Source organism: Colobus angolensis, unplaced genomic scaffold (assembly GCF_000951035.1).
Source record: "Colobus angolensis palliatus isolate OR3802 unplaced genomic scaffold, Cang.pa_1.0 Scaffold161, whole genome shotgun sequence".
In the NCBI taxonomy this organism is placed as follows: domain Eukaryota; kingdom Metazoa; phylum Chordata; class Mammalia; order Primates; family Cercopithecidae; genus Colobus; species Colobus angolensis.
The window spans coordinates 7,885,408-7,899,651 of NW_012114722.1; the positions used below are offsets into that span (position 1 = coordinate 7,885,408).

Consider the following 14,244-nt stretch of genomic DNA (forward strand, 5'->3'; position numbering starts at 1 on the left):
AAAAAAAAAAAAAAAGGATAGGAAGTACCAGAAAAAATTATATTCAAATATCCTGAAAAAGTAGCATTTGATGTTTATTAAAAGAATTATATAATTTCATTTATATAAAATTAATTTTATGCTAAAATACTGACAACATCAGATAAAGTGTTAGCTATCACTATTATCATTGCTAACTACTTAAGAACTAGAGAAGAGAAAGAATTTGCTCCCCTAAAGATGCTCTTTGAATAGGGCATCAGTAAGAATAAGGTTAAAAACAAGGGCACCAGATAGTCCCAGTGCTGACATCAACTCTATGTTGTTCTAGACTCAGTTTTGGAAGTGCCAGAGTATATAATGAAACCAATGTGAACAATATTCCAAAGTGACTTAGAATAGATTGATCCAATTGTGAAAGAAGTCATGAAAATTATCTTTAGTGGCAATATTATTCTTCCCATTGAGGTATTTATGAAGTTTTCCAGACTATAGGTGTGTAGGAATTAACCATTTATATTTGACTATTTTATATTATTTGAAGGCAATATTCAATAAATTCAAATTTAACTCAGCCAAACTTCATGTGTAGAAGCATTTATTCACTATTTTGTATTTCAATTAGTCAAACTAATTAAATTATGTTCCTGGTGTCAATACGCTAGTTGTCTTTAAGCAAGATTAAAAAAAATATTGCCTTCCTTTTTGAAGGAGGTAATGCTTGCTACTTACTTTTCTAGTTGTGTTTGTATTGATTTGCATATATTTTAGAGGTATATCATTGAAAAAGCAACTTTATATAGTTTTACAATTGTGTCATAAGTACATTTAATTGGTCAAAAGATGAAGCTAATTACTCGCTTCTGATAATGCAGCTCTCATACCTGGAATGTAAAACGTCACATGAAGATATTTTCCCTTCAAATTAGTTTCTGAGAAATGGCAACCAGTATTCGGCATGTATTAGGTATATTGTATATTCAAAACGCTATCTCGAATTTTGTAATGAGGGGGCATTAGAGTGTTTCTACCGACGCAAGATCAATATTAAATAAATCAGGTTCAGTCTAATGACCCATAACTTTGATATTTGCACTGGGGACAACTTGTATTTGAATATCCGTTTACAAGATGTCAAAGGTAAGTGTACGTGCCACAAAAATATCGACAATTATGGAATATGATATCATTGAAACAAAACTCATTTTCCAGAAAACTAAAGTTTTGATTATTTAGATAAATAAACTGGAACACTGTGATGGACAAATCATACGCTATCTTCAAAATGGCTGAAGAGAGGTTTGATTAAAAACTGAGATTTCTTAAACATTTATTTCATTCAGAGATTCATATGTAACTTATGAATGATAACCAAGTTAAGTACTCCACATAAGAGAAAAATGATGAGTAAGACATGGGTTTATGTTAACAAAAGATCTCTTTGCATGTGTGTGTGTGTGTGTGTGTGTGTGTGTGTGTGCATGCATGTGTGTATAAAGATAGCAAGGATATGATTGTAGTTGGTGTTGTGGAGACACTGCAACATTCACAGTGGACTAGAAATGATAAAAATGAGTGGAGGAGAGAGAAATTGTGCGGAAAGATTTTCAGCAAACTAGTGTGAACCCCTTTTAGGCCTTAAGTTAATTGTGACCTTAAGTGATGAGAAACTCCCAAAGGCAGTGTTCTTTCTCTATTGAGGAAAATTAACCAAAAATAATGCTTGATAAATGTGCAAAGATGGATGAAACATGTGAATTATGGGCTGGCAGATTAAAATAGAATGTAAGAAAACATTTCTCGAATTAAGTGGAATACTTATTTCAATACGATTTTCCATTGTTTCTCCTCACTGCTAAAATGCATCTTCTCACCAAATTAATTTTGATTTTATATATATATATGTACATATGAAACAAGTGCAATTAAGTACAGGAATAAATCAAAGATTTTGCAGATTTGATTACAGATGACCATAATAAAGCATATGTTGCAATAATGTGAGTCAGAAAATGTTTGTGTTTCCCAGTGCATATAAAATTTTTTTACACTATACTGTAGTCTAAGTGTGCAATAGTTTTATATTAAAAACGTACTTATCTTATCTTAATCAAACAAGTACTTTCTTGTCAAAAATTGCTAATGATCATCTGAGCCTTCACCAAGATCTAATCCCTTTGCTGGTGGAAAGTCTTGCCCTGATGTTGATGGCTGCTGACTGATAGAGTTGGTGGTTGCTGAAAGTAAAATATGACTATGATGAACTTTACTGCATTGATTGACTCTTCTTTTATTGAAATATTTGTCTGCAGCATTTGATGCTGTTTATAGCATTTTACACACAGTGGAACTTCTTTCAAAATGGGAGTCAATTCTATCAAATCCTGCTGCAGCTTTCATCAATTAAGTTTATGTAATATTCTAAATGTTGCTTCAACAATGTTTACACCATTTTCACCAGGAATGGAGTTCATCTCAAGAAACCAGTTTTCTTGCTCTTCCTTAAGAAGTAACTTCTCATCTGTTAATGTTTTATCATGAGACTGGAGCAATTCGGTCACATCTTCAGGCTCTGCTTCTAATTCTAGTTCTCTTACTTATTTGCACCACATCTGCAGCTTTCTCCAGTGAAGTTTGAACTCCTCAGTTATCCATGAGAGTTGAAATCAACATCTTCCAAACTCCCGTTAATGTCAATATTTTGACCTTCTCAATTAATTAAGAATGTTCTTGGTGGCATTTAGAATGGTAAATTCTGTCCAGAAAGTTTCCAATTTGCTTTACCCAGATCCATCAGAGGAATCATTATCTATGTCAGCTAGAGCTTTAAAAAATATAGTTTTTAAATAATAAGACTTAAATGACAAAATTGCTCTTTGATTAATGAATTATGGAATGGATGTGCTGTTAGCAAGCATACAAACAACATTAATCACCTTGTACAACTTTATTAGAGCTCTTGGCTGACCAGGTGCATTGTCAATAAACAGTAATCTTTTAGAATAAATCTTCTTTTATTCTGAGCAGCAGATCTCAACAGTAGGCTTAAAATATTCGGTAAATCATGCTATAAACAAATGTACTTCACTCAGGCTTTGTGTTCCATTTTTAGAGCAAAGGTAAAATGAATTTAGCATAATTATTATGGACCCTAAAATTTTTGAAATAGTCAATGAGCATTGACTTTAACTTAAAGTTGCCAGCTATATTAGCCCATAACAAGAGAGCTGTCCTGTTCTCGAAGCTTAGAAGCCAAGCATTGACTTTTTCTCTCTAGCTATGTAAGTCTTCGGTGACATCTTCTTCCAAAATGTGGCTGTTTCATCTACATTGAAAATCTGCTGTTTAGTACAACCATCTTCATCAATTATTTTACCTTGATTTTCTGTATACCTTCCTGCAGCTTTGCCATCAGCACTTACTGCTTTACTTTCCACTTTTATGTGATGGACATCTTACTTTCCTTCAAACCCATTAATTAACAACTAACTAAAGTTGTTAATGCTTCAAAGTTTTCTTCTGTAGCTTCCTCACTTCTCTCAAACGTCATAGAATTGAGGAACATTAGAACCTTTCTCTGGATTAGGTTTTGGCTTAAAGAAATGTTGCGGTTGGTTTGGTCTTCTATTCAGACCACTAGAACTTTCTCCATTTCCAGCAATGAGGCTGTTTGAATTCCTTATCATTCAGGTATTCACTGGAGTTGTGAGAAATGTGCAACTCTTCCTTTTGCTTGAAAACTTAGAGTCCATTGTAGGATTATTAATTGCGTTAATTTCAATATTGCTGTGTCTCAGGGTATAGAAGGCCCAAGGAGTGGGAGAGAGATGAGAGAATGGACAGTTGACAGAGGAGTCAAAACACAGGCAACATTTGTTAATTAAGTTTGTTGTGATACATGAACACAGTTTATGTTGCCTCAAAACAATTACAATAGTAATATCAAAGATCACAGGTCACCGTTACAGATATAAATAATCACGATAAAATTAGGGATATTTTAGAATAACCAAAACTTAACACAGAAACAGGATGAAATGATCATATGCTGTTGGAAAAATGGTGCTGACAGACTTACTAAACAGAGGGTGGTCATAAAGTGCAACAAAGTGAAGCACAGTAAAAATGAGGTATGCCTGTATATATACTTGTACTTTCTTTTACTCAGAATAATTTTCATTAACCTTACATTCTAACATGCTGAGTAACTCATTATGATTCTTAGTGATTTTGTTCCACATAGTCTGTAAAAATGGATTCGCTTTGATTCCTTTCAGTAACAAAACTTGAGTTTTAAAATAATCCTGAAGGAGCCAGGTCCATGATTCTGCTTTTACTCTTAACACCACAAGGTACTATATTTACTTTGCTAACAGAGTGAGTTACAAAGATATAGTTTTTAATGTTAAACAAACCATGGATTCCTGGGATAAATCTTATTCCTAAATATATCTCTCAGTTTTTATATATTGCTAGATTTCATTTAATAATTTTTAAAGATCTTTTCTCCTTGTTTTACTTTATTATTTGGTCAACATTCATGAGGCATATTATCTGTAGTTTTAAATTTTTTGTTTTCTCTTGTTTTCTTTGATAATATCGTTTTCTAATTTTAGTATAAGAATAATGCTGGCCTGGGCTGGGTTCAGTGGCTTACGCCTGTAATCCCAACACTTCGGGAGGTCAAGATGGGTGGATCATCTGAGGTCGGGAGTTCGAGACCAACCTGACCAACATGGAGAAACCCTGTCTCTACTAAAAACACAAAATTAGCTGGGTGTGAAGGCACATGCCTGTAATCCCAGCTACTCGGGAAGTTGAGGCAGGAGAATCACTTGTACCCCCGAGGCAGAGGTTGCGGTGAACCCTGATTGCACCATTACACTTCAGACTGGGTAACAAGAGCAAAAATCTGTCTCAAAAATAAATAAATAAATAAATAAATAAATAGAATAATGCTGGCCTTAAAAATGAGTTGTCACGATTACTTTCCACTCATGTTTTTTGAAAACAACTTACATAGAATTTTTATCTTTTCTTTCATAAATATTTGCTAAACTTCACCTGGAAAGCCATCTAGATCTGGAGTTTTCTTTGGGGGAATATTTTTAACAACAATGTTAATCCCTTTAATAGACATAACTATTTTGATTATGTATCTTCCTTTTGAGAGAGACTCTGGTAGCGCCTGCCTTTCAATAAATTTGTCTATCTCTTCTCAATTGTTCAATTTCTTTGGGAAAAAGTTGTTCATAATTATTTTCTGATGACCTTTTCACCATCTGTAGGATCTGAGGAGAATACTCTCTTTTATTACTGATAAAGGTGATTTTTTGCTTTCGTATTTTTTTTGATCAGTCTAGCTGAGGGTATATCAATTTTATTAAATATTTCAAAAGATGAACATTTGGCTTGTTAATTTTCTTAAATATTTGTTTTCTTTATTGCTGAGAAATTCATAATTTCTTTATTCTTGCTTTGGGTTTATTTTACACTTATTTTTCCAGCTTCTTAATGTAGAATCTTAGGACATTAATTTTAGATTTCCCCTCATCACTAATATAATTACTTAAGGTTTTAATATTTACTGTGGACACAGTTTTAGTTAGCTGCATCCCATAAATTTTGATATATTTTATTAAAATTCCATTTAAAATATTTTCTTACTTTTTTATTTCATCATTGTCTCATCAAAGTATGCTGTTTAATTTCCAAATATTGCGATTTTTCTGAGATAGTTTATTGTTATTTATATTTTAATTCCATTAACATAAATAAACACGTTCTATGTGCTTTCAATTCATTTGAATTTAATAAGTTTTTTTAATAACCCAGAAAATGATTGTAATAGTGCATTTTTATGCTGCTGATAAAGACATACCCAAGACTCAGTAATTTATAAAGAAAAAGAGATTTAATAAATTCACAGTTCCACGTGGCTGGGGAGGCCTCAGAGTCATGACAAAAAGTGAAAGGCAAGTCTTACACTGAAGCAGGCAAGAGAGAATGAGGGCTAACCAAAAGAGGTTTCCCCTTATAAAACCATCAGATCTTGTGAGACTTATTCACTACCATGAGAACAGTATGGGGAAAACTGCCACCATGATTCAATTATCTCCAACTGAGTCCCTCCCATAACATGTGGGAATTATGGGAGCTACAATTCAAGATGAGATTTGGTGGGAACACAGAGCCAAACCATATCATTTTGCCCCTGCCCCTCCCAAATTTCTTGTCCTCACATTTCAAAACCAGTCATGCTTTCCCAGCAGTTACCCAAAGTCTTAACTCATTTTAGCATTAACCTAAAAGTCCACAGTCCAAAGTCTCATCTCAGACAAAGCATGTCCCTTCCACCTATGAGACTGTAAAATCAAAAGCAAGTTTGCTATTTCCTAGATACAACAGGAGTATAGACATTGGATAAATACACTCATTCCAAATGGAAGCAATTGGCCAAAACAAAGGGACTACAGGCCCCAAGCAATTCCAGAATCCACTGGGACCGTAAAATCTTAAAGCATCAGAATGATCTCCTTTGACTCCATGTCTCACATCCAGGTCACATTAATGCAAGAGGTGAGTTCCCACATTCTTGTCAGCTCCACCCCTGTGGCTTTGCAGGGTGCAGCCTCCCTCCTGGATGCTTTCATGGGCTGGTGTTGAGTGTCTGTGGCTTTTCCAGGTGCACAGTGCAAGCTATTGGTGGATGTACCATTATGGAGTCTGGAGGATGGTGATCCTCTTCTTATAGCTCCACCAGGCAGTGCCTCAGTGGGGACTTTGTGTGGGGGCTTCAACCTCACATTTTCTTTCTGCACTGCTCTAGCAGAGGTTCTCAATGAAAACCTGCTGCTGAAGCAAACTTCTGCCTGGACATCTAGGCATTTCCACACACACTCTGAAATCCAAGTGGAGGTTCCAAAACCTCAATTCTTAACTTCTGTGCACTTACAGGCTCAACACCACATGGAAGCTGTCAAGGCTTGGGGCTTGCACCTTCTGAAGCCATGGCCAAAGCTGTATCTTGGTCCCTTTTAGCCATGGCTAGAGCAGCTGGGACACAGAGAAGCAAGTCCCTAGCCTGTGCATAACAGGGGGGCCCTGGGCCAGGACCACAAACCCATTTTTTTTCTAGGCCTTTAGGTCTGTGATCGGAAGGGCTGCCTCAAATGTCTTCGAAATGCTTTGGAGACATTTTCCCTGTTGTCTTGGGGATTAACATTTGGCTCCTGGTTACTTATGCAAATTTCTGAAGCCAGCTTGAATTTCTCCTCAGAAAATAGATTTTTCTTTTCTATCAAATCATTAGGCTGCAAATTTTCTGAACTTTTATTGTTTTTTGTTTTTTTAAACTGAATGCTTTTAATAGCACCAAAATCACCTTTTGAATGCTTTGCTGCTTAGAAATTTCTTCTGCCAGGTACCCTAAATTATCTCCCTCAAGTTCAAAGTTACACAAATCTCTAGGGCAGGGGCAAAATGCCACCAGTCTCTTTGCTAAAACATAGCAAGAGTCACCTTTACTCCAGTGTTCAACGAGTTCCTCATCTCCATCTGAGACCACCTGAGCCTGGACTTTATTGTCCATATTATTGTCAGCATTTTGTTAAAAGCCATTCATCAAGTCTCTAGGAAGTTCTAAACATTCCTACATTTTTCTATCTGCTTCAGAGTCCTCCAAACTGTTCCAGTCTCTGCCTGTTACCTAATTCCAAAGTCAGGTCCACATTTGCAAGCATTTTTACAGCAGCACCCTACTCTCAGTACCAATTTACTGTATTAGTTCATTTTCACACTGCTGGTAAAGACATGCCCGAGACCGGGTAATTTATAAAGAAAAAGAGGTTTAGTGGACTCACAGTTCCACGTGGCTGGGGAGGCCTCACAATCATGGTGGAAGTCAAAAGCCATGTTTTACACGGCAATAGACAAGAGAGAATGAGGGCCAAGTGAAAGGGGTTTCCCCTTATAAAACCATCACATCTCATGAGACTTATTCACTACCATTAGAACAGTATGGGCAAAACTACCCCATTACTCAATTATTCCATACTGGGTCACTCACACAACATGTGGGAATTATGGGAGCTTTAATTCAAAATAAGATTTGGGTGGGGACACAGCCAAACATATCAATGGCCTACCTTGCTTAATGTACCATGTGCACTCGAAAAAAGGAGGCATATTCTGTAGTTTTGGGATATAGTGTTGGTCTATGTGTAAGTATCCAAGTAGGTCAACGTGGTTGACTGTATTGTTTAGACTCACTATTTCTTACAGATTTTTTTCTTCATTTATTCTATCAATTGCAAAATGAAACATGTTAAAAAATCCTACTATGGAGGAGAAGTCAAGATGGTTGATTAGAAGAAATTGGTCAGCAGCTCTCACCAAGAAAATATGCTCAGTGAATGAATACTGCACCTTCAACGGAAGTATCCAGGTTCTCTCCCTGGGACTGACTAGGTTGTTGGCAAGACCCACAGAGAGTGAGAAAAAGCAGGGTGGAGCAATGGCCCAATCAGGAGCCACATGGGGCAAGGGGAGCTCCCACCCCCACCCAAGGGAGGCGGAGAGTGATTGTGTTACGGAACTCAGGAAATCATGCTTTTTCCGTGGATCTATGTAACCTGCTGATCAGGAGATCCCCTCATGAGCCCAGGCTACCAGGGCCTTGGGTCCCAAGGACAGAGCTGTGCAGACTCTCGGCAGCCACTTGGGTTGTGGCCAGTGGCAGCAGGTTGGAGAGTGCCTAATTGACTGAGCTCCCGGGGGGAGGGCCAGCTGCCATCACTGCAGCTTCAGTCGGCCTTTTTTCCCTGCCAGTGAGAGGGAGACTGGGCTTCTTGGACTGGAAGAAATTCCCCACAGCACCGCACAGTGGCTGTGGCAGATCATGGCCTGACTACTTCTTTAGGTGGGACTAGGATCCATCCCTCTTCACTGGGTTGGGCCTCTGTGTGGAAATTTCAGCAACTCCAGCCAGTTTACAGATAGAACTCTGATAACCCTGGTGAGAGGGGCAGCCACAGTCTCCATGGATCAGCAGATTTAGTTTTTCCTGCCTGCTAGCTTTGAAAAGTCCAGGCAGTCTAGATGAGGGGAATCCTCCCCAGCGCAGAACACCTACTTGGCCAAAGGGCATCCAGGGTACTTTGTTGAGTGGGTCCCTGATCCCTTGCCCTTTGACTGTATGAGATGCTCCAATAGGGGTCACCAGACACCTTATATAGGAGCATTCCAGCTGGCATAAGTTTAGTGTCCCTCTGACAAAGCTCCCAGAGGAAGGAGCAGGCAGCCATCTTTGCTGTTCTTCAGCCTCCACTGGTGACACCTCCAGGTATGGGAGTGTCCCAGGTGAATAGGGTCTGGAGTGGACCCCCAGCAATCACAACAGCCCTACAGAAGAGGAGCCTGACTATTAAAAGAAAAGCAAACAAACAAACAGAAAACAGCAACATCAACAAAAAGACCCCACAAAAACTCCATCCAAAGGTCAGCAGCCTCTAAGATCCAAGGTAGATAAGCTCATGGAGATGAGAAAGAACCAATGCAAAAATGCTGAAAACTCAAAAAGCCATAGTGCCTCTTCTCCTCCAAATGATCATAACATCTCTCTAGCAAGGGCTCAAAACTGGATTGAGGCTGAGATGGCTGATTTGACAGAAGTAGGTTTCAGAAGGTAGGTAATAATGAAATTTGCTGAGCTAAATAAGTATGTTCTAACCCAATGCAAAGAAGCTAAAAACTATGATAAAACATTACAGGAGCGGTTATCCAGAATAACTAGTTTAGAGAGAAAAACAAATGACCCAAAGGAGCTGAAAAACACAACACAAGAACTTCACAATTCAACCACAAGTATCAATAGCTAAATAGACCAAACAGAAGAAAAGATATAGAGTTTGAAGATTATCTTGCCAAAATTAGACAGGCAGACAAGATTACAGGGGAAAAAAAAGAATAAAAAGGAATGAATAAAATCTCCAAGAATTATCGAATTATGTAAAACGACCAAAGCTATAACTGATTGGGGTGCCTGAAAGAGATGAGGGAAATGGAACCAAGTTGAAAAACATACTTCAGGATATCATCCAGAACTTCCCCAACCTAGCAAGACAGGCCAGCATTAAAATTCAGGAAATCCAGAGAACCCCAGTAAGATATTCCATGAGAAGATCAACCCCAAAACACATAATCATCAGTTCCCCAAGGTGAAAATGAAGGAAAAAAATATTAAGGACAGCCCATGAGAAAGCCCAGGTCACCTACAAAGAGAAGCCCATCAGACTAGCAGAGGACCTCTCAGTGGTAACTCTATAAGCCAGAAAAGATTGGCAGCCAATATTCAACATTCTTAAAGAAAGAGTTTCCAACTCAGAATTTCTTATCTGGCCTAAATAAGCTTCATAAGTAAAGGAGAAATAAAATATTTTTCAGACAAGCAATTGTTGAGGGAATTCATCACCACTAGGTCTCCCTTGCAAGAGCTCCTGAAGGAAGCACTAAATATGTAAAGGAAGCACCATTACGATCCACTACAAAAACACACTGAAGTACACAGACCAATGAAACTATGAAGCAACTACATTAACAAGTCTATAAAATAACTAGCTAGCATCATGATGACAGGATCCAATTCACACATGACCATATTAAACTTAAATGTAAATGGGCTAAATCTGCCAATTAAAAGACACAATGGCAAGGTGGATAGAGTCAAGACCCATCAGAGTGCTGTATTCAAGAGAACCATCTCACACGGAAAGACACACATAGGCTCAAAATACAGGGATAGAGAAAAAATTACCAAGCAAATAGCAGAAAAAAGCAGGGATTGCAATCTTAGTTTCTGAAAGAAAGATTCTTTAAACTAAGAGTAAAAATAATTTTAAAAAGATGAAGAAGAGCATTACAAAATGGTAAAGGCTTCAATTCAACAAGAAGAGCTAATTATCCAGGAACACCCAGATTCATAAAACAAATTCTTAGAGACCGCCAAAGAGACTTAGACTCCCACAGGATAATAGTGGGGGATTTTACTTATTTTTTTAATCATACTTTAAGTTCTGGGATACATGTGCAGAATTTGCAGGTTTGTTACATAAGTATACATGCGTCCCGGTGGTTTGCTGCACCCATCAACTCATTTCCATTAGGTATTTCTCCTAATGCTATCCCTCCCCAAGCCCCCCACCCCCCAACAGACCCCAGTGTGTGATGTTCCCCTCCCTGTGTCCTTGTGTTCTCATTGTTCAACTCTAGTGGGAGACTTTAACACCCCACTGACAATATTAGAACAATCCTTGAGACAGAATATTAACAAAAATTTTCAGGACTTGATCTCAACTCTGGATCAAATGGACCTGATAAATATCTACAGAGCTGTCTACCCAAAAACAACAGAATATGCATTCTTCTCAGTGCCACATGGCACTTACTGTGAAACTGATCACATAGTTGGAAGTAAAACACTCCTCAGCAAGTGCAAAGGAACTGAAATCATAATAAACAATCTCTCAGACCACAGCACAATCAAATTAGAACTCAAAATTAAGAAACTCATTCAAAACTATACAACTACATGGAAATTCAACAACCTGCTTTTGAATGACTCCTGGGTAAATAATAAAAGTAAGAAAGAAGTTAAGTTATTTGAAACCAATGAGAACAAAGAGACAACGTACCAGAATCTCTGGGACATAACTAAAGCAATGTTAAGAGAAAATTTCACAGCACTAAATGCCCACATCGAAAAGCTAGAAAGATCTCAAGTTGACATTCTGATATCGCAACTAAAAGAACTAGAGAACCAAAAGCAAACAAACCCCAAAGTTAGCAGAAGACAAGAAATAACCCAGATCAGAGTGGGCCTGAAGGAGATAGCCATAAATTACCCTTCAAAAATTCAACTAATCTTTGAACTGGTTTTTTGAAAAAAAATTAATAAAATAGAGAAACCACTAGCTAGGCTAATAAAGAAGAAAAGAGAATATTCAAATAAACATGCTCAGAAATGATAAGGGGGATACCACCACTGACTGCACAGAAATACAAACAACCATCAGAGAATACTACAAACATCTCTATGCACATAAACTAGAAAAATCTAGAAGAAATTGGTAAAGTTCTGGACACATGCATCCTCTCAAGCCTGAACTAGAAAAACATTGAGTCTCTGAATAGACCAATAATGAGTTCTAAAATTGAGAGTAGTAAATAACCTACCAACCAAAAAAAGCCCAGGACCAGATGGATTTACAGCTAAATTCTACCAGAGGTACAAATAGGAACTGCTACTATTTTTTCTGAAACTATTCCAAACAATGGAAAAGAAGGGACACCTCCCTAACTCATTCTATGAGACCAGCATCATCCTGATACTGAAACCTGGCAGAGATACAACAAAAGAAATAAAACTTCAAGCCAATATCCCTGATGAACACTAATTCAAAAATCTACAGTAAAATACTGGCAAACCAAATCCAGCAGGACATCAAAAAGTTTATGCACCATGATCAAGTCAGCCTCATTTCTAGGATGAAAGGCTAGTTCAACATATGCAAATCAATAAACATAATTCATCACATAAACAGAACTAGAGACAAAAATCACATGATTATCTTAATAGATGCAGAAAAGGCCTTCGATAGAATTCAACATCTCTTCATGTTAAAAACGCTCATTAAGCTAGGTGTGGAAAAGAATACACCTCAAAATAATAAGAGCCATTTATGGCAAACCCACTGCCAACATCAGACTGAATGGGCAAAAGCTGGAAGCATTCCCCTTGAAAACCAGCGTAAAACAAGGATACCCTCTCTCATCACACCTATCCAACATAGTATTGGAAGTTCTGGCCAGGGTAATCAGGCAAGAGAAAGAGATAAAAGGTATTAAAATAGAAAGTGACAAAGTCAAATTATCTTTGTCTGCAAATGACATGACTGTATATTTATAAAATCCCATTGGCTCAGCCCAAAAACTTTTTAAGCTGAAAAACAACTTCAGCAAAGTCTCAGGATACAAAAGCTGTGTGCAAATATCACAAGCATTCCTGTACATGAACAATCGACAAACAGAGAGCCAAATTATGACTAAACTCCCATTCACGATTGCTACAAAGAGAATAAAATACAACTGCTACAAACAGAATAAAATACCTAGGAATTTAGTTAACAAGGAAAGTGAACGACCTCTTCAAGAAGACCTACAAACCACTGCTCAAGGAAATAAGAGAGGGCATAAAAAAATGGAAAAACATTCCATCCTCACCTATGGAAAGAATCAACACTGGAAAATGACCATACTATTTAAAGTAATTTACAGATTCAATGCTACTTCCGTTAAACTACCATTGGCATTCTTCACAGAATCAGAAGAAATTATTTTAAAATTCATATGGAACCAAAAAGAGCCCTTGCAGACAAGACAATCCTAAGCAAAAAGAATGAAGCTGGAGGGATCACACTACCTAGCTTTAAACTATACTATAATTCCCTATTTAGTAAATGGTGCTGGGAGAACTGGCTAGCCATATGCAGAAAATTGAAACTGGACCCGTTTCTTACACATTATACAAAAATTAACGCAAGATGGATTAAAGACTTAAACGTAAAACCTAAAACTCTAAAAACCCTAGAAGAAAGTCTAGGCAATACAATTCAGGACATAGGTACAGGCAAAGATTTCATGACAAAAATATCAAAAACAATTGCAACCAAAGCCAAAATTGACAAATGGAATCTAATTGAACTAAAGAGCTTCTACAGAGCAAAAGAAACAATCATCAGACTGAACAGACAACCTACAGAATGGAAGAAAAATTTTGCAACCTATCCATCCATCTGACAAAGGTCTAACATCTAGAATCTGCAAGGAACTTAAACAAATTTTCAAGAAAAAAAAAAAAACATTAAAAAGTGGGCAAAGGACATGAACAGACACTTCTCAAAAGAAGACATAACATGTGGCCAATAAACATATAAAAAAAGTTGAAAATCACTGATCGTTAAAGGAATGCAAATAAAAACCACAATCAGATACCATCTCATGCTAGTCAGAATAGCGAGTATTAAAAAATCAAGAAACAACAGATGCTCACAAGGCTGTGGAGAAATAGGAAAGCTTTTACACTGCTGATGGGAATGTAAATTAATTCAACCATTGTGGAAGACAGTGTGATGATTCCTCAAAGACATAGAACCAGAAATACCATTTTACCCAGTAATCCTTTTACTGGATATATACCCAAAGGAATAT

General features: G+C 37.2%; 1 protein-coding gene across 1 annotated transcript in view; it reads right to left on the reverse strand.

Moving 5' to 3' along the window:
- The window catches only part of PCDH11X (protocadherin 11 X-linked), an 820,557-nt gene that overhangs the window by 39,710 nt on the left and 766,603 nt on the right, over positions 1-14,244 (reverse strand). The window lies entirely within an intron of this gene.